This window comes from Toxorhynchites rutilus, chromosome 1 (genome assembly GCF_029784135.1).
Source record: "Toxorhynchites rutilus septentrionalis strain SRP chromosome 1, ASM2978413v1, whole genome shotgun sequence".
NCBI classification, from domain to species: domain Eukaryota; kingdom Metazoa; phylum Arthropoda; class Insecta; order Diptera; family Culicidae; genus Toxorhynchites; species Toxorhynchites rutilus.
Genome location: NC_073744.1, coordinates 169,960,993 through 169,979,666, shown reverse-complemented (window position 1 = coordinate 169,979,666; position 18,674 = coordinate 169,960,993). Strand labels below are relative to the sequence as shown.

At 38.0% G+C, this 18,674-nt stretch overlaps 1 protein-coding gene across 3 annotated transcripts in view; it reads left to right on the top strand.

Annotated features, from left to right (window-relative positions):
- The first annotated feature begins 200 nt into the window (after nucleotides 1-200).
- LOC129765747 (putative uncharacterized protein DDB_G0282129) overlaps nucleotides 201-18,674 on the top strand; it is a 271,283-nt gene continuing 252,809 nt past the window's right edge. Inside the window, exons 1-2 of one of the 3 annotated variants that reach the window (XM_055766203.1) lie at nucleotides 201-487; nucleotides 1,254-1,817. The gene's annotated coding sequence lies outside the window, so the exon portion shown is untranslated. Of the gene's footprint in view, nucleotides 571-1,253; nucleotides 1,818-18,674 lie in introns of all 3 variants that reach the window. The other 2 variants (XM_055766197.1, XM_055766206.1) reach the window with 2 other exon arrangements.

Genomic DNA, 18,674 nt, shown 5'->3' with positions numbered 1-18,674 from the left:
AGCTGCAGAGGCTCATCTTCCGGTTTGCAATTCCCAGTCTGCAGTGCAGACCTTGCCGTTGCTGAGAGAAATCTTTCGCCCAGAATACTCGCGACTTACGCGAGTGACCGCCAAAGAGCCCCGAAAAGAAGACGAGCCACAAGCTGCAGCAGCAGCGCCAGTGACCGAGGCTGCGCCCGCAGTCGCGTTTTGGCATTTGCTCAGTCTGCACACAGAGCTAGCGCGGAGCTTTGTCTCTCTCTCTGTCTCTCATCCAAGTGGTGGCGCTTCAGGCGCTAGTTGCAAAGATCGCGCGACTGCAAACTAATCCAATATTCCGTGATCCCGCGTCTCTCGCGTAACCACACCGGTCACGGTCTGAATGCTTTTGTTTTCGTTTGCTTCTTCCCGCGTGCGTTCCGGATCGGGCGGTTATCCTGGTTTTTTTTTCGCGCAGCGAAATCCAGTGCCTTGAGAGGAAGAGAAGGTTTGGCCCCTCGCGGTTGTGGTGAGCCCGGTTTCAGCCTTCTACTTCTTTCACTTTTTTTCGTGCGGGTTTTTTTTTTTGGTGGTGTTTTTGTTTGTTTGCTGGTAACTTTTGCCTTTGTTTACACCCCGAGCCATCTCTCGAGCGCGGCCGAACACCGAAACTTCCGAGAGTCGAGGCGCGTCGTGTGAATTATAGTGGACCGAAGATTATCAGTGGCGAAAAGAAAGTTAGCTTATGAGTATTATTTTTTTCTTCTTCTTCAGTTTTTTCCTCTTTCACCACGGCACCCGATGCGAAGTTTCGGTGTTTCGGCGGAGGCTTTAATCGATTTTGATTAACAGTTAACTTTTTCCGCTGGCTCGAGTGAGTGAGTGCACGAAGGAGTGAACTGCTGGAAGATTTCCAGTAATCCGACATGTGACATCAGAAAAAAAAATCTTGTGAGTGGAAAACCCCAAATCGCGATTGGAATAATGCTCACCGAGCGGGGAAAATAATTTTCCTGAAAAACAGTGCTCATTAAGTGCGAAACATTGCTGATTTTCCTTCAGTGCTTACGGCTTTGTACGGCTTCGTAACGGCAGTTGTGCGCGCGGAAGCGATTGATTGAGTTGAACCGTGTTAAGTGAATCGCGTAAACAGCAGCAGCAGAAGCAAACTGCCGGTTGAAACCGCAATTTCGCACCAGAATCTCACCAGCCGAGAAGAGTGTGTCAAGTCGCCATCGTGAGGCTCCGTTTAAGATCTCTTGAGTGAAATTCGCACGTAAAAATTCATTTTTCAGCTGAGGGAGCAAAAAACCGGAACAGGAATCGCACCGAACCAGCAAAATAAGTCCGCGCTGCAAAAGTGAAACAATAAAAAAAAAAAAATAAGAAAATATCCGTTTTATGTAAAAAAATACGATATATTAAAAATAGCCGACTCAACAACACAGTGAACACAGGAGAAATCACCTTCCGATTGGTAGAAAAAGTGAATAAATTTTTCCCAAATTTGAGTGACAGGTGATCCACATCAGAGTGTGGAAGTTCCTCAGTGTCTACGCCAGCCAGGCCGCGAACTGTTCTCTCCTGACCGACGGACGTCCCGAAAGCAGACCCACACACACTGCAACACGCTCACATTTATACACAACATACGCAACAGACAGTTTTTTTGGCCCAATTCAACTCGTCTCAGGCGTAAGTAGACCGGAACGCCGGAACAGTCGCAACCAGGAGAATCTCCACGCGGAGCAGCAACAGCAGCTAAAAAAAAGTGAACGGAATCCCCACGTGCAACAGCGGAAAGGCGCGCGCGCGGCCAGCGAGACACCTATTTCTTTTTGGACGGGTTAATTAAATCGGTAAGTTTTATGCAAGGGGAGAAGGTGGAAAACCTTAGACATACATTTTTCCTCGACGCCTGGCATTGCCCAATCGATTTGGCACCGAGTGCACTCTTTGCTTCTTTGCCTTTTTTTTTTTTTTGGTGGATGATTTAGAAAGCGGAAAAAATAGCTGACCCTGATGAATCACTTAGTGCGCGCGAAAAAAAAAACGGAATTGGGACAAGACTGCAGCAGTCAGCGCGGTCTTTTGAGGCTGGGAAAATGGGTCAGAGGAGATGATGATTCCAGCTGTGGTTCCCGTTTTCGTCTCGCCCGAGGGGACGAAAGAATAAACAGTAGATCATTCGTAATTGGCGATTAAGTGAATACGAAGTGAATCAAAGTGGAGTATTATTAACACTAGAACTACCAACCGGTCAAAATTACCGGTTATATGATTTGTTCGCAAGATTTTGTATTGAAATTTATTTTTATATTTTTTAACGATGTTATGACTTTTTCTAAATTCATGTATTGATCAATATTTTAAATTATTGTGGTCTCTTACTTCCAATTTTTCTGATATACATATGTGTTATACCTATTTATACCGACCGGTCATGACTTTTAAAATTTCTAATTCCAAAATTGTTTAGAAACAACGTCAATCTGCCTCTACGGTTCCAGCCAATCAAAATTTCCGGAACAATTACTGCTCCTAAACCACAAAATTTGGAAAAAATTTACAATTTTGTAATATTAGGCTGTCGAAAAAGTCCTGCGGTATTTTTTTTGAATTTTCATTTGTTCATAAAATTAGTTACAATCATCTGTTTTAAGTCAGATATGCGCCGTTTTGTTCGATGACTTGTTCCCAACGAGATGCCAACTTCATAATACTCCTGTTATAGAAGCTCGCTTCCTTATTGGCAAAAAACTCGGATAGCCAATTTTTACAGGCCTCTTTTGTGGCTAACTTCTGACTACCTAGCTCGTTCGCCATGGACAAAAACAGGTGGTAGTCACTTGGTGCAAGGTCCGGACTATACGGCGGATGCAAAAGAACCTCCCATCCGAGCTCCCGGAGCTTCTGGCGCGTCACCAAAGAAGTGTGTGGCCTGGCGTTGTCCTGATGGAAGACAGTGCGGCCTCTTCTTCATGAGTGCTACCTTCAAGCGGTCCAGTTGTTGGCAGTACAGGTCCGAATTGAGCGTTTGGCCATAGGGCAGCTCATAATAGATAATTCCTTGACAATCCCACCAAACACACAGCAGAACCTTCCTGGCCGTTAATGAGGGCTTGGCCACCGTCTGAGCCGCTTCAGCGGGCTTCGACCACGACCGTTTGCGCTTCACGTTGTCGTAAGTGACCCACTTTTCATCGCCAGTCACCATCCGCTTCAGAAACGGGTCGATTTTGTTGCGATTCAGCAGCGATTCACATGCGTCGATACGGTCAAAGATGTTTTTTTGCGTCAACGTGTGTGGCACCCATTCATCGAGCTTCTTTGTGAATCCAAGCTTCTTCAAATGGTTAATAACGGTTTGATGACTTATCCCCAGCCCTTGGCCGATGCTACGGCTGCTACTATGCCGGTCTTTCTCGGCTAATTCAGCGATTTTGTCGCAATTTTCGACGACAGGCCATCCGGAGCGTGGTGCATCTTCGACGACCTCTACACCAGAACGAAAACGTTGAAACCATCGTTGTGCGGTGGAAATGGTAACTGTATCGGGTCCATAAACTGCACAAATTGTATTGGCAGCTTGAGATGCATTTTTGCCTTTGTCATAGTAGTACTGTAAAATATGTCGGATTTTCTCTTTATTTTGCTCCATATTTGCGACACTATAATTCACGAACGACTTAACCAAACCAAACACTGTCAAGGACTATATTATAGCGCGCATACCTTTCCAACAAGCTATAGTATGACTCGATACAATAAATACAACTAGAACTACGCGCTTACAACGACACCTCGCGGAAACACCGCAGGACTTTTTTGACAGCCTGATATTATGCAATCCACTTGTTTACCACTTCGAATATTATTTAAAAATGCATCGATTTTTTTGTAATCGATCATGTTCTTCGTTACAATTAAATTTGATGAACGTCCTTTTACGTTTGATATGATGCCGAGGACTGCCAAAATATGTGAACGGAAGAATTGTCAAACGATCATTGTATTTTACATTTCCCTCTGAAATTATTGCACATCTCATGTTTACGTAGTTCTCGAACCGCGAAAGTTCACTCACCTCTAGTATCTGAAATGACGATTTTCCCAGGCTTCTCAATTCAGAAGTACGTTTTGGGGAAACATCTGCACAACGACAAGCGAGTACAAAAGTACTCAACACCAAAAAATACCCCCGACTTGCATGCACTTGCAATGCGGATTCCCCCAGGCACATAATTTTGAAGTCCGTGTTAGGGGAACAAAAGCGATTTCAACCGGTACATCGATTTTGAAGTCTGTGTTGGGGAAACCGTTAATCGGGCCATTAAAAACTTGGCAGTTAGGGCGTTTAGATAACGCTTGACATTTTACAGTTATTCATTGTTCATCTGATGAAAAATAACATTTTATTAATCACGTAGAAATATTTCCTATCAATTGATGCAAACATCTTTCCGATCAGTTAAGAAATGTTCGAGTTAGAAGCATTCGAAATACGGGTAGGGTTAGCACACAAATCGGCAGAACAAATGTATGGGTAGAAAGAAGTTCTTCCAGTTTTCATGAATTTAAACCGTTTAGAGATTAGCGAATTGTAATGTATAGCATATTAAACAAATCTTAGAGAATTTCTGATTCGATTGGCGTGCAAATCATGAGAATTCGTTCACAGTGAAAATTGTTATTCACGTTAACTTTATTTCATAAAAACGTAACCTGTTTTCTGATTTGGCACTCTTCCTGAAAGGCGTAGTTCTACGTCAAAATACAACTAATCTCAATTGTGTTTGAAGTCAAGATAGCGATATAATGTATTCAAAAAAATTTTAGATCTTATTAAAATATGAATTTTTGTCGAAGACATCAACTTTCTACCTGTTATAGTTTTTAGAATATAAGCGATTTTTGTATGAAGACTACTGAAAAAAAATATGTTTTGCTTGTAACTTTCTTGGGTTAAAATTCTCACGTTTGACATGTTCTTGACATGTTTCTAAGTAGAGAAAAGTTAGCGGAGCGTGTAAACTGCGACAATTTATACATAAAAATGTTACGAATTAAAGAGCATTTTTTCAAAGAAAAAAATTAAAAAGTTCTTCGAAAAACTTTTTCTATGTAAATGTGGCCATCATCCAATGTATGGAAAACTTTATGGAAATTTTAAGGGGGGCTATTTATATCTGTTATTTTTCAGAATTTTAAAAGCATATGTTTTCGAGAAAATGAATTTTAATTTTTAAAATTTTTTTTTACAATGAAATTTTTTTCCAAAAAACTCTTTAATAATTTTTAATGAAAACCTAAAAAAAAATTAGTAATGTCCTACAGTTCATTCTCTGACCAACTTTTTGTAAATCTTATAGTTTTTAAATTAAGATTTTGCGAAAAAAAAGTTGAAAAAACTCAAAATTTAAAAAAAAAACCTACAAAAAATCTATCAGACCTTCAAGATTTTAGTCAAAGAATGGAATGTAGGAAATTATTTTGGTTTTCATTAAAAATTACCAAAGAACTTTTTGGAAAAAAAAATCATTGAAAAAAAAAATTTTTGAAAATTAAAATTCATTTTTCTCGAAAACATATGCATAATTTTATGAAAAAAAAGATATAAATATCGTTTTTCGAACAACAACTTCTTCATTTTTTTCTTTGAAAAAATATCATTAATGTTTAATTCGTGACATTTTTATGTATAAATTATCGCAGTTTACATACTCTAACATTTTTCTATTTAAAAACATGTCAAGAACATGCCAAACGTGAGGATTTACACACAAAAATGTTACGAGCAAAACATAATTTTTTTCAGGAGTCTTCATACAAGAATGACTTATATTCCAAAAAACTATAAAAGATAGAAAGTTCATGTCTTCGACAAAAGTTTATATTTTAACAAGATCTCGAATACATTATATCGCTATCTTGACTTAATACAAAATTAGGGTTAGTTGTATTATTTTCAAAGAAAACATGAAAAAGTTGTTGTTCCAAAAACCCTGTTTTCCCTATAAAAGTGCCCATCTTCCGATACATATATATATATATATATATATATATATATATATATATATATATATATATATATATATATATATATATATATATATATATATATATATATATATATATATATATATATATATATATATATATATATATATATATATATATATATATATATATATATATATATATATATATATAGTACGACTATCGTCATGCGTATATACGATTTACTACAGACAACCCAAAAACGAATGGCGGAAAACGTTCTTGATTATTATGATAATTATTATAGATTCTTGTAAATACATGTATGTTTGGAATATTACGTTAAAAATTAGTTTTAAGTCAGAATATTTCCGGTTTTAAGAAAAGTGAAAGTTAAAGTTGCTTTTTTTATTTTTAACTTTTAAGAACGAAAGATTATCTGTTTGCCGGTCTTTTCAGTTCTGATAAACATAGTGACAAAAATAAATTAGTTCAACTTCGTCATTCAATTGCACTTAACTCAAAACTGTAGACATGAGATTATGAACTTGACAAACCAAGCTGTCAAGTATGCCAACCCAGCAAACATTAAATCGTATAACTATCGTATATAGAGCATCGAATATCTGATATTTTGGGTGGTATATGATGCGCCCAAATAGCATATACAGTAAGTTACCTCTAATCCTCGACATACCGAGTGACTACTCAGTGTCGCATTAGAGGTGATTGGCCTGTAATTGGCCATTCACAATGATAGTGGTACAATGTCGACGTCTTGTGGCGACTTCCAATCTGGGGCCATACTTCGGGTACCAAACTCGATGTTCACAAAATATCCAATTAGAGATGGAAAAGTCCTATTATTTGTATCCCATTAAAGGTCTGTCCAATTACCTCTAATTCGACATATAGTTAACTTACTGTACATGCAAGGTTATTAGGCAATACCTAATAACATAATAGTTCTGTTGTCATACGAATATACGATTCATCACTGCCATAAAAAATGGCGGAAAATATTAAAGTAAAATGTTCGGCCCGGGGAATTATCATTTTTGTATGTATATAGAACCTTTATAAACATTATGTTTGTACAAATAATATTCCTGATTGTTTATTGTGATTTAGTGGAAATATCGCAAAATTTATATAGAAATGGTTAAATGAAGTTCAGTACTACATGTTTCAAGTAATCAAATAACATGAAGTAAAAAATTTCATTCATATTTTAACAATTTAAAACTGCCTTCGCAAACATTTTTTTGCAAACATTAAATCGTAAAAAAAATTCGAGGGCTTGTATCAGAGACACGACCGCTTAGAACGTAGGACTACGCATTTTTTTTTCTTTTGAAATTTGATGGTTTATTATTTCGAATATTATTTGCGAATACGTCGAAATTTCATAAATAACTCTTTAGTAAAAAGTTCCGGGGACCCTGAAAATGTTTAATGGCTTGCGTAGTTTTGTAGACACATTTCGAGAAGCAACGATCATTTTTTGCCCTTGCGAGAACAATACGCTATGGTCATATTTCGCAATTCGTTTCTTTATATCAATGCAGGCATTGCACTGAATATTAACGAGTGGCATCTTCCGTGCCTCGCCATCGAAGATGAATGAACTCTCTGAGTTTCAAATGTCTATAATTCAAAAGAAGAAGAAGAAGAAGTGCATCGCCATTCAACAAGCATCAAACACGCGTCTAACAGATGCATACAGTTGCAGTGCTAAAAATGAAACATCGCAAGAATGACCGTTTATGAAAAATCGTTTCTCGACTCTCGGTCGATACCGTCAACAAAGTTTCTAAGTTCTATGTTTTGCGCAATGAAAACAAGCTACACACAAAAAAAACAAACACTGATGTTTAGAAGCGACCTCAAATCATGTGTACTCTTCTCATTTTTCGCCTGCTTTGCCATGCCTCGGATGGTTGTGTTAATTGCGATGCCAGATGCACTTCAAGTGAAATATTCACTAGCGTTCACAGCTCGAAGGGACACATTAAACACAAAACGAGCAGAATAAGCGACCTTCGTTGTTTCGGGCACAGAAATATTCTGAGAATTTTTCTCAGAGGAGATGCAATACGTATACGCTAGCGACAGCTTACATACTATGCAAGGGTGGAGTTTACTTCGTAATTTTTTTTTCTTTTCGCTATCCCCCTTCGTTGTTTCTGTTCTAGCGGCTGCATAAGTTTCCCGTTATTGACAGCTCTGTTCGGGCACACAAATGGATAGAACAAATGTATGGAAAAATGGGAATGCTTCCATTTTTCATCAGTTTAAACTATATACAGACTATGGGATTGTAATGTATAGCATATCAAACAAAAAAAATCTTAGAAAAATTTCCAATTCGATTGGTATACAAATCGTTTAAATCCGTTCGTAGCGAAAAATAGTTATTAACGTTAACTTTATTTCATAAAAAAGTTACCTGTTTTCGGATTTGGCACTCTTTTTTATTAGTCCTACGTCAAAAAAATCTAAAATTGGAGGCGATATACATACATCTAAGACACATTACTTGTATGATGTGTATAACTGGCATATGCATATGAAATTGGAGGCCATATACATGTATATGGGGTATATGATGTAATATAAACGATAATTATAGGATTTATTATTTTCTAGGATGTATGTATATCGCCTCCACGTTTGCATGTATAGGCTGACTAGGCGCATCATATACATGCAATTTATATTAATCATACTTGTATGTTTGTGAATATAATCCTCAAAATAAAACAATTACATTAAACCTTCATTTCAAACAACTTATGCAGTTACCAAATCACGCAATAAACATCAAAAATTGCTGGGAATCTCTTATCAATGTTTGTTCAAATTTAAAAATGTGCTTAACTCCAGTTTTGTTGACAACTTTTATGCATTCAATTGAATCGTACGATAAATCATATATAAACATAAACATTCCCACCTTTCATCCTTCATTAAACACCTCGTAGCAGAAATCTGTCAGTATACATACACTCTCCTACGAAACATAGCGGAAAAAAATATATTCGTAGATGTAAACAAGCAGTGAAAAAGGAGACACTTTTCGACGAGTGATTTGTATGAAGTTCCACTGCCGTGCTGTAACAGAGCCGAATTTAAATCGTGTAGATGTCACATGTTTATCATATCTTTAATTAGCACATTACACAGTTGCCATTTTTTCGGAGTTAGTGTATTCCCTTCTATAACCATTGCATATGGTACACATTTACACAGTAGCCATTTAGGCGTAAGAGTTTTCCTTCTGTTCTTCCATTATCCAGTTAGACCGGACAGCGGAGACAGTTGATGGATCATTGTTGAGTTATTTATAAAACAGCAGCCCAATGTGTCTTGCAGAGCAGAGCAGTTGTATGGATGAATCGATCTTATTTCGACCGTTGATCGATCTCCATCGCTGATGATTGTTGCGTGGACGTAGTTTTTCTGTAACAACACAAAGATGGTCAATGAGGGCCCTGAGTGTATTTTTTTGTAAAAAATTAGGAAAAAAAATTGTCTTTTTCCAAAAAGTAGTCTAATTATTTTTCGAATATTTCAAGTATGCAAAGTTGCTTGAATGACCCATCTCTTTACACCCACAACGTTTCAATGCTATCTGAGATGGTGCTACCAACTCCTAAGACGAGTTGGCATGAAATTCGTCTGTATAGGAACAATTTACCGAAACACAAACCGCAAACAACACAACATGTCGTTTGCTGTGATTATTCGATGAGGAATTGTGTTACGATAATTATTTTCTGCACACGCTGATCGGTTGATCTGTCAATCGAACCGAACATCACGTGTCATAATTTTGAGAATACCCATGAGCCAATTTACATGATAGAAATCCTACCGTTGCATATGATATGTTGTTCAACTTGCACATAAATAGAGCATTTTCCAATATTAGTGAACCATTTAGAAACACTTCTTTATTAGCAAAATACTAGGAAATGTTTACGTGAACAGTTCCATGTATTTCTTCATCTTTGAAAATGGTTAATGAGCCATTTTTGAATGAACATCCGGTCAAAACATCTGAAAATAGCGAAAGAAAGTGTGAATGAATCGCGAGTGCCCCCGCGGCCGAGTGGTTAGCGTCTTATAATAATGAATGAATGAATGAATGAATGAATGAAGGTCCCGCCTCATTCCCCTACATAGGTTTGAGTTGGTCGATTATCTAGTTGATAATTAATTAATACATAACCAGTTTTACAAATAAAAACGAACTGATTTAATTTGCAGATATGAAATCACCTCTTTGTGATATCGGTATTTCACTTAGCTTCGTCCATTCAAAAGTTTCTTCGGACATGTTTGTAAGAAGTCACAGCAAATCTTTCAGTTCAGTCAAATCTCAAGAAGAAACGCTTGCTGTCCCGTCAAGCTATCCCATAGCATCTTCTGAGTTCACTGTAACCTGAGTGCCAAAATTGTCAGACTATTAACTCTTCAGATTAATCGAACATTTGACCCGTTGGATGAATTTCAGGTTGTAGCCTATCCCTTCATTCTGACGGTTGTCTGCTTGATCCTTCAGAAATCGCTATTGAGCCTTCTTTACTTGACAACAGTCGTTCCCTCGATATTAAACGAACCCCAATCATAGTTGTACTTTTTTTTTAACGAAACTAACATATCCAATTCCACAATAAGAACAAACTCTACCATGTTCCAATCGTTATCACAATTCAGATTTCTCATGGCTGCATTATCGCGCGCGTGCTCAAACTTATGTAGACTAAAGGGTGTGTCACATCAAATTGCATCACGGAAAAAACGCTGTAGAAATTCGCCCAGTAGACCGATCCTTTTGAAAATTTTAGACAGTAAAATAAAAACTATTAAACAACTTTTGGCATTTTCTTTTTATTCATACTTCGAGCCCAAGCCCGTATGCTCGTACCTTCCTCTCTACCCCGTCCATAAGGTTCTGTACAACGTCAGGTTGTAGTTTTTTCGGACAGAAATCCATTTTCTCTTGAAGTCCGCCTCCGATTTGACAACTTTTGGGTTCTTCCGGAGGGCCTGCTTCATAATCGCCCAATATTTCTCTATTGGGTGAAGTTCCGGCGCGTTGGGCGGGTTCATTTCCTTTGGCACGAAGGTGACCCCGTTGGCTTCGTACCACTCCAACACGTCCTTTGAATAGTGGCACGAAGCGAGATCCGGCCAGAAGATAGTCGGGCCCTCGTGCTGCTTCAATAGTGGTAGTAAGCGCTTCTGTAGGCACTCCTTAAGGTAAACCTGCCCGTTTACCGTGCCGGTCATCACGAAGGGGGCACTCCGCTTTCCGCAAGAGCAGATCGCTTGCCACACCATGTACATTTTGGCAAACTTGGATAGTTTCTGCTTGCGAATCTCCTCCGGAACGCTGAATTTGTCCTCTGCGGAGAAGAACAACAGGCCCGGCAGCTGACGAAAGTCCGCTTTGACGTAGGTTTCGTCGTCCATTACCAGGCAATGCGGCTTCGTCAGCATTTCGGTGTACAGCTTCCGGGCTCGCGTCTTCCCCACCATGTTTTGCCTTTCGTCGCGGTTAGGAGCCTTCTGAACCTTGCATGTACGCAGGCCCTCCCGCTGCTTGGTCCGCTGAACGAATGAACTTGACAAATTCAGCTTATTGGCGACATCCCGGACCGAACTTCTTGGATCACGTCTAAACTGCTTAACTACGCGCTTGTGATCTTTTTCACTGACGGAGCATCCATTTTTGTCGTTCTTCACCTTCCGGTCGATGGTTAGGTTCTCGAAGTATCGTTTTAGTACTCTGCTGACCGTGGATTGGACGATTCCCAGCATCTTACCGATGTCCCGATGTGACAACTCCGGATTCTCGAAATGAGTGTACAGGATTAATTCACGATGCTCTTTTTCGTTCGACGACATTTTTCCAAATTTACAAAAAATTGACAGTGAAGCATGGACAACGTGATCTATACACTCTTATCTGATTTTAAAGCGAAAGCTGAAGATATAATTCCTAAAAATTAAATTTCTACAGCGTTTTTTCCGTGATGCAATTTGATGTGACACACCCTTTACTTTCTATTTTCTTTTTTTTTTCTCTTTTCATTTCTATAAACATACAAAAAATCCTTCATTATCATTGGGACGAAGATGGCAGTTCATTCTTTCATACACATACACAAACACAATTCGTTGAAAACAACTTCGTTCATTACAATTTAACCATTTATATTACATTTTTGATATGTGAAATACACTGTCGTTTAAAATCCACTAATGTGGTTGCTCTTTTAATGTGCCTAGGCATCGAATTGAAATAAGTTACACCTTTAAAAAATAGGGAGTTCTGGGACACTCTACTTAAGAAGTTAGGCGTTCGTGCTTCGTCTGCATTTCTGGTATTATATCTATGAAAGTGATATTATATCTATGAAAGTGATATTAACATTGATTCCTCTTTCAATTCGATCACACAAATATCGAGGCAGCAATCCATTTATAATTTTGAAAACGAACACCATAGTTAAATATACAATCCTTTGCTTCACAGATAGCCATTGAAGCGTGTTTAGCATGAAAGCTAAGGAAGTGAATCTATTACAACGCAAAATTAAGCGCATTACTTTATTTTGTAAACGTTGTAGCCTCAACATTTGTGTTTCGGTAGCAAGAAAAAGAATGGATGAACAGAAGTCTATGTGTGGCGATATTATTGATTTATTTAATTGAATTTTACTCGAAATTGACACTCATTTCTTAAACGGCACATGATACCGTATTTTTTGCAATTTTTTTGATGACATTATCTATGTGAGACTAAAAAGCAGTTTGTCATCTATAGTAACACCAAGATACTTTATCTCTCTAACGCGATCAAGTGTCTCACCATTTATCTCTACCAAACACTCGGTGTTATAATATCTCGAAGAAAATACCATGTACTTGGTTTTTCCAACATTTAATTTTAACTGCTTATAATTCAACCAACTACTAAGACAATGCAAATCTCCATTTAAGTGCAATGCTGCGGATTCCAATTTTCTAGCTGCTATGAACAGAACTGTATCGTCCGCAAATAAATTTATATCGCAAAAACGTAAGACTCGTTTCATGTCATTTATGTACATTATGAATAAAATAGGCCCCAACACGCTTCCTTGTGGAACACCGAACGTACTAGCTATTGGTTCAGAAACAGAATTAGCAAAAACAGTTCTCTGTATTCGATTACTCAAATAACTTTCAAACCATTTGAATGCCGAACCCTCTAAACCAAAGCGCCGCAGAGTCTGTAACAACAAGGGCCTGGAAATAGTTTCAAACGCGCGTTTCAAATCCAAAAACACTGCAATGACCGCTTCTTTGTTCTCGATATATTCCTTCCACTTAGCTAACACCAAATTCAAGGCGGTTTCACAGGAATGTGATTCCCGATATCCCGATTGCTCTGGTGCTAGTAATGAGTTATTATTCAAATAGTTCACCAGCTGGCCTTTAACGACTAATTCTAGCAGTTTTTCTGTAGTGTGCAACATATTGATAGGACGAAACTCTTCGGATTTAATCGTCCCAGCAATTTTTTGTATTGGAACCACTAAAGATTCTTTCCAAACTTTGGGCACGTGCCCAGTTCTTAATGAATCATTTATCAGGTCCAGCAGGGAATGTCCAATAACATGAAAGCAATCTTGAACAACTTTTGCATTGACGTCATCAATACCAGCCGACTTTTCTAGTGCAAAACAAATTCTTTTAAGGTCCGCAAAAGTTATTGGGTGAAAACAATCCAGTTTACATCCACTGGCCGTCGGCTGTACTATTTCGTCAGGTTCACTTACCAAATCGATACTTTCATTAATAAGTGAAACACTGTCAACGAAATATGAATTGAACTTATTGGCTATTAGGTTTTCTGATGTTATAACTGAATTCTCGAAAGTTATGGATCGCGGGCAACTGTTTTTAGATTTCATCAACCTTTTTAAAATTTTCCACAACTGGTTGCTATTATTTTTGTTCTGATCGATCTTTCTCTGGATATGATCTGTTCTGGCTTTTTTCAACGATCTCGAATAATTATTGCGAGCAACTGTATAATAACGCCAATCGATAGCACTATTAGTTCTACGAAACTTTTTGTAACATCTATCCCTCGTACGTTTCATTCGCACTAAGTCAAGACAATACCAAAAGCTCGTGTTTTCAGTCTCGACCAACTTAAGTTTGACTAGTTTTTTAGTACATGTTCGCAGAGAATCTGTAAGAAAAGATGCCCTGGTTTCTAAATCACCCGATACTGGATAAGAATCCAAGCTTCTAGTTACAAGAGCACACAGAGCCTCCTTCGAATAATACTTCCAGCACTTTGTCAAAACTCTATCATTTGTTTCACAGTTAGTATCAGGGAAATTAATAAATATAGTTTCATGATCAGTTATTTTCAGTTCGTCAACGGTAAATGATTGAACCGTGTCGAAATTTGTATAAACATGATCAATCAGTGTTTTGCTGTACTGGGTAATTCGTGTAGCTTCAAAAACCGTTTGTTTTAATCCGAAATAATTCATCAGGCACTTCAATTGGGAAGAGTTCAGGTCATCAAACAAATTAATATTGAAATCACCAGCGATAATATTAATTCCACTGAAATTTAAAAAATGCTCTAACCAGTTATCTAATAGTTCAATAAAACGCTGGTCACTAGAACTGGGAGAGTGGTATAATAGTCCGAAATTTCCAATCTGAATGCCTCTCTCGATAACTATACCCAAAAACCAATTGTTATCAATCGCTTCGTTGAACCGAATGTTGAAACATATTGATTCCTGGATATACATAGCAACCCCTCCAGTATGTTTGGAGTGCGACAAGCAAAAAACAGCTCTATAACCCAAAATATAGTATTGGTCGAAAGCTTCCGCATCTACTATATGAGTTTCTGTGAGAAATACCAACGATGGACGTTCGTTATCTACACTTAGTTTCAATTCACTGAAGTGTGTAGGCAACCCAGCAATATTGAAATACAGAATATTAGAGTTTTTACTCCGAGCACTTGTCGTTGTTTGCTATTGTTCGTACCGAATGATAGATTTCCTCTTTTCTATAATGTTTTCATAAACTGGGCAGTCTGTACTATATGCTGGATGACCGACGTCCAAATTTAGCTTACGTTCTTTATTCATTTTTCGGCAGTTAACGCATTCGGTCGATATCGATGAACATTCAGATGTGGAATGTTGCTTACTACATTTAGAACATTTTTCATCATTTGGACAATTTTTACTTATATGGCCGAACTCTCCACATTTGAAGCACCTAATAACATTGAATGTTTCTACTACGGGACACCGATCCCATCCTATGTTGACTTTTTCAGCGCTTATTAAATTTTTGAAAGACTTACTGTCAACTTCAAGCACTACGTTATATTTATTGTACTTGAAGCGTGGATTCTCATAGATAGCAACCACATTAACGTCACCTATCCCGATGTTTTTATTTTGACTTTTCAACAAGTCTATAAAAACATCAGAGGAATACCGATCAGACATTCCCAAAATTTTCACTTTTGGTTTTAATGGTTTCGGGACAACAGCTTTATATTTTTCACCTAATTTGCTTTCAATATCGGATTTTATCGAATTACATTTTTCTACTGTTGCACACTCTATAATAATCGAGCCTTCTTTCCCGTTTCGAAAGCTGCGGACATTATGTATTTTTGGATCGAGTTTTTTCTTTATTTCATTTCGGGTACTATCGTTACTTTGAATCGACTCTACCGGTTTAACAACAATAACAGGACCAGCCTTACGTTTTTCTGATATCTTGGGATTTCTCGAAACAACGTTCGCGAAAGATAATGTGTCAGTAGTATGAAAAACCTCGTCATTTTTGGTTTCAATGAGAATTGGTTTATTGGTTACTATTCGACATAATCTTTATTTTCCTTCTAGGATTAAAATCAGATTCCGATCGCGTATCCCTTTCAACAATTCTTTTCCTGTTCACTGCAACTATATTTTGACTTTCAATTTCATGTTTTTTGTTCAATATATTTTTTTCCACAATTCTAGCCACACTGCTCTCAAGCTTATTCATATGTTCTTGAAGAGCAGTATTAAGGCTCGTTTCCAAAACATGTTTAGCTTTTTCCAATGCACTGTTTATCTGCAAAGCAACCGTATCACGAATATTGGTTATTGTCTCAGATATGAAATTGAGCTTTTTCATTTCCTCTTTCAACAATGAAATGTCAGCAATCAAATCATGTGGCTCACTTTTGCTAGCAGATAAACACTCATTACACTTAAACAGTATATTTACATTATCATTGATCAGCTTTGCAGCTGCTTTAGTTAGATTCGTGCAGCACCTGTGCATACGAGCGCCACAATTTCCAACACAAGCAACCGGATCATCGCTGATCACAATACCATCCTTACATACACCACATTCATCCATTGGCCTAAGCACGAGCGTAGCGAAATACCAACACAATAACACAACCAAAACAAACGAAATTCAGTCAACAGCAGCTTGCGGTAATCCCACTTGCTGCTGTTTTAGGGATAATGCCGAAAATAAATATCAGTTGATGTAGCAGCTTATACTTATGTTTTGCACCATCAATTACGCTTCCAGCTGGTTACAATGTATCACAAAATTGAACAGGATTTCACAAACAACTATGTAATATTCCTTAGACACAAAATACAACGAACTGCAATCTTCGCCATGTTTATGTATCCACATTATCATGCCAGGGGTTCGGGTTCGATTCCCGTTCTGGCCGGCAGACTTTTCATCAAAGAAATTTCTTCCGTCTTTTCCAATAGCACTTTATTTAAGATATATTACAACAAATTATACGCTTCCAGTGAGAACAAATCTCTTTAAAGGAAGCACACTATCCTATTTTATAGTTAATTCAAAAACTAATTCATAACACAAATTCAACTGTTTCCAATATTTATGTTTAAAATGACAAACTATGAGACTATGGTCGGTCAAAAGATGATAATGAGGGAGGATGACTTGGCGTATCGGTTGACAGCTACGGATGTGCGGTTTTCATAAGCAGGAAGTGATTGCAGTTGAGGTGTTTCCTGGCAAAAATGGGAGTTCCGCTTGGCCTTCGCGCCAGGAAGCAGTACAACCGACAGATGTCCATGGCGGACGGGATTGTATCACGAAGATGCATCAGCAGATGACCTAGTTGCAGGTTGGGCGGTGGCAGCGGCACAGAAGAGGCATGGTCAAGGATGGAAGTCTTCAATCGTGTTCGTTGTCCGCGTGAAAAAATGCTCCGGCAGAACTGAAGTTTTTGACGGATGATGTACATTCCGTGGACGAGGCATGATCGAGGGAGTTCTAGAACTGTTTAGGCTACATTAGGCGCGCAGTATCACTGGCTTCGGCCAGACATATACCAGTCTTTTACCTTACAAAATCTATTTTCCGCTTGGTGTCGGGATGCTGCTCCAGGGACCGTTAAGTTTCCCGCTTGATCGCTGCGTCAGGATACCACATCACAGATTGTTGTTCACGGGAAGAATTACTCGAGTAGAACAAAAGCATTTCACATCGAGAAAACGATGTCGAATGCCTTAAAATACAACCATTGAAGTTCACAAGACCAGGAGCGTCAAATATATCTCAGAACGTTCTGTTTCAGCTTGGTACGAACGACGGCTTTGAAAGTTTTAATACGGCGAATACTTTTTATCTGTTCCGTAAGGTTGTTGTACAGCTTGGTTCCTAGATAGGTAAACCTTTTCTTCCCTAGTTCCGTGTTTGATCTCATTACAGCAAAATTTCCGGCTTGTCTGGTTACTCGTGTCAAATTACCTCTTCGTAAAACTGTATTATGATGTAATGAAGGGTCACTGATGATTTTTTGCATTTGTTCCAAGGTTTGCAATTCATGAAGTGCTTTTATTGGAAGCAGTGAATCATTTATGTTTGAGTACAAGTTAGCGGTGGGATACAAGAACGGTTTCCGCAGAACAACTTTTAAGCATCGGTTTTGTAGAACTTGCAACTCTCGCAGATTTGATTTGCTAGCAGAACCCCAGTTTGACACGAGATACTGCAGTCGGGAATGAACTAATCCAAAATACATGTTTTTTAGGCCTAATTGTGGCATAAACGGTGAAATTTTCCGTAACAAACCGCACAAGGAGCCAATTTTTCTTTTCAAAGAATTGATATGTGCAGTCCATCGCATAGTGTAATCTAAGGTTAGTCCTAAGAACTCGTACTGAGAAACTTCTTCCAAATCATGGCCATGAATCGTGATCGGAGTATGATCAGGAATACTTCTCCTAGGACTGTGTATCATCATGTACTTCGTTTTCATTAGATTTAGGGACAATACATTTTCGTTGAAGAACTCCAACAATGTTTCCAGGTCTTCTTTGATATGATTACGGATAGTTCCAGTATCTGTACCGGGATAAAAGACAGCGGTGTCATCAGCAAAGAGTCGCAATTTACCATGGAGTTTTAGTTTTGCTAGGTCGTTAATGAAGAGCAAAAATAATATAGGGCCCAAATTGCTTCCTTGCGGTACTCCAGTTGAGATGTGTCGTAACGTGTTACAGCAATCTCCAATTGTTACAAATTGACAACGGTTTGTAAGATAGCTTTCCAATAAATTCCCGACATTACCTCTCATACCATATGCTTCCATCTTCTTAATAAGTAGCTGATGA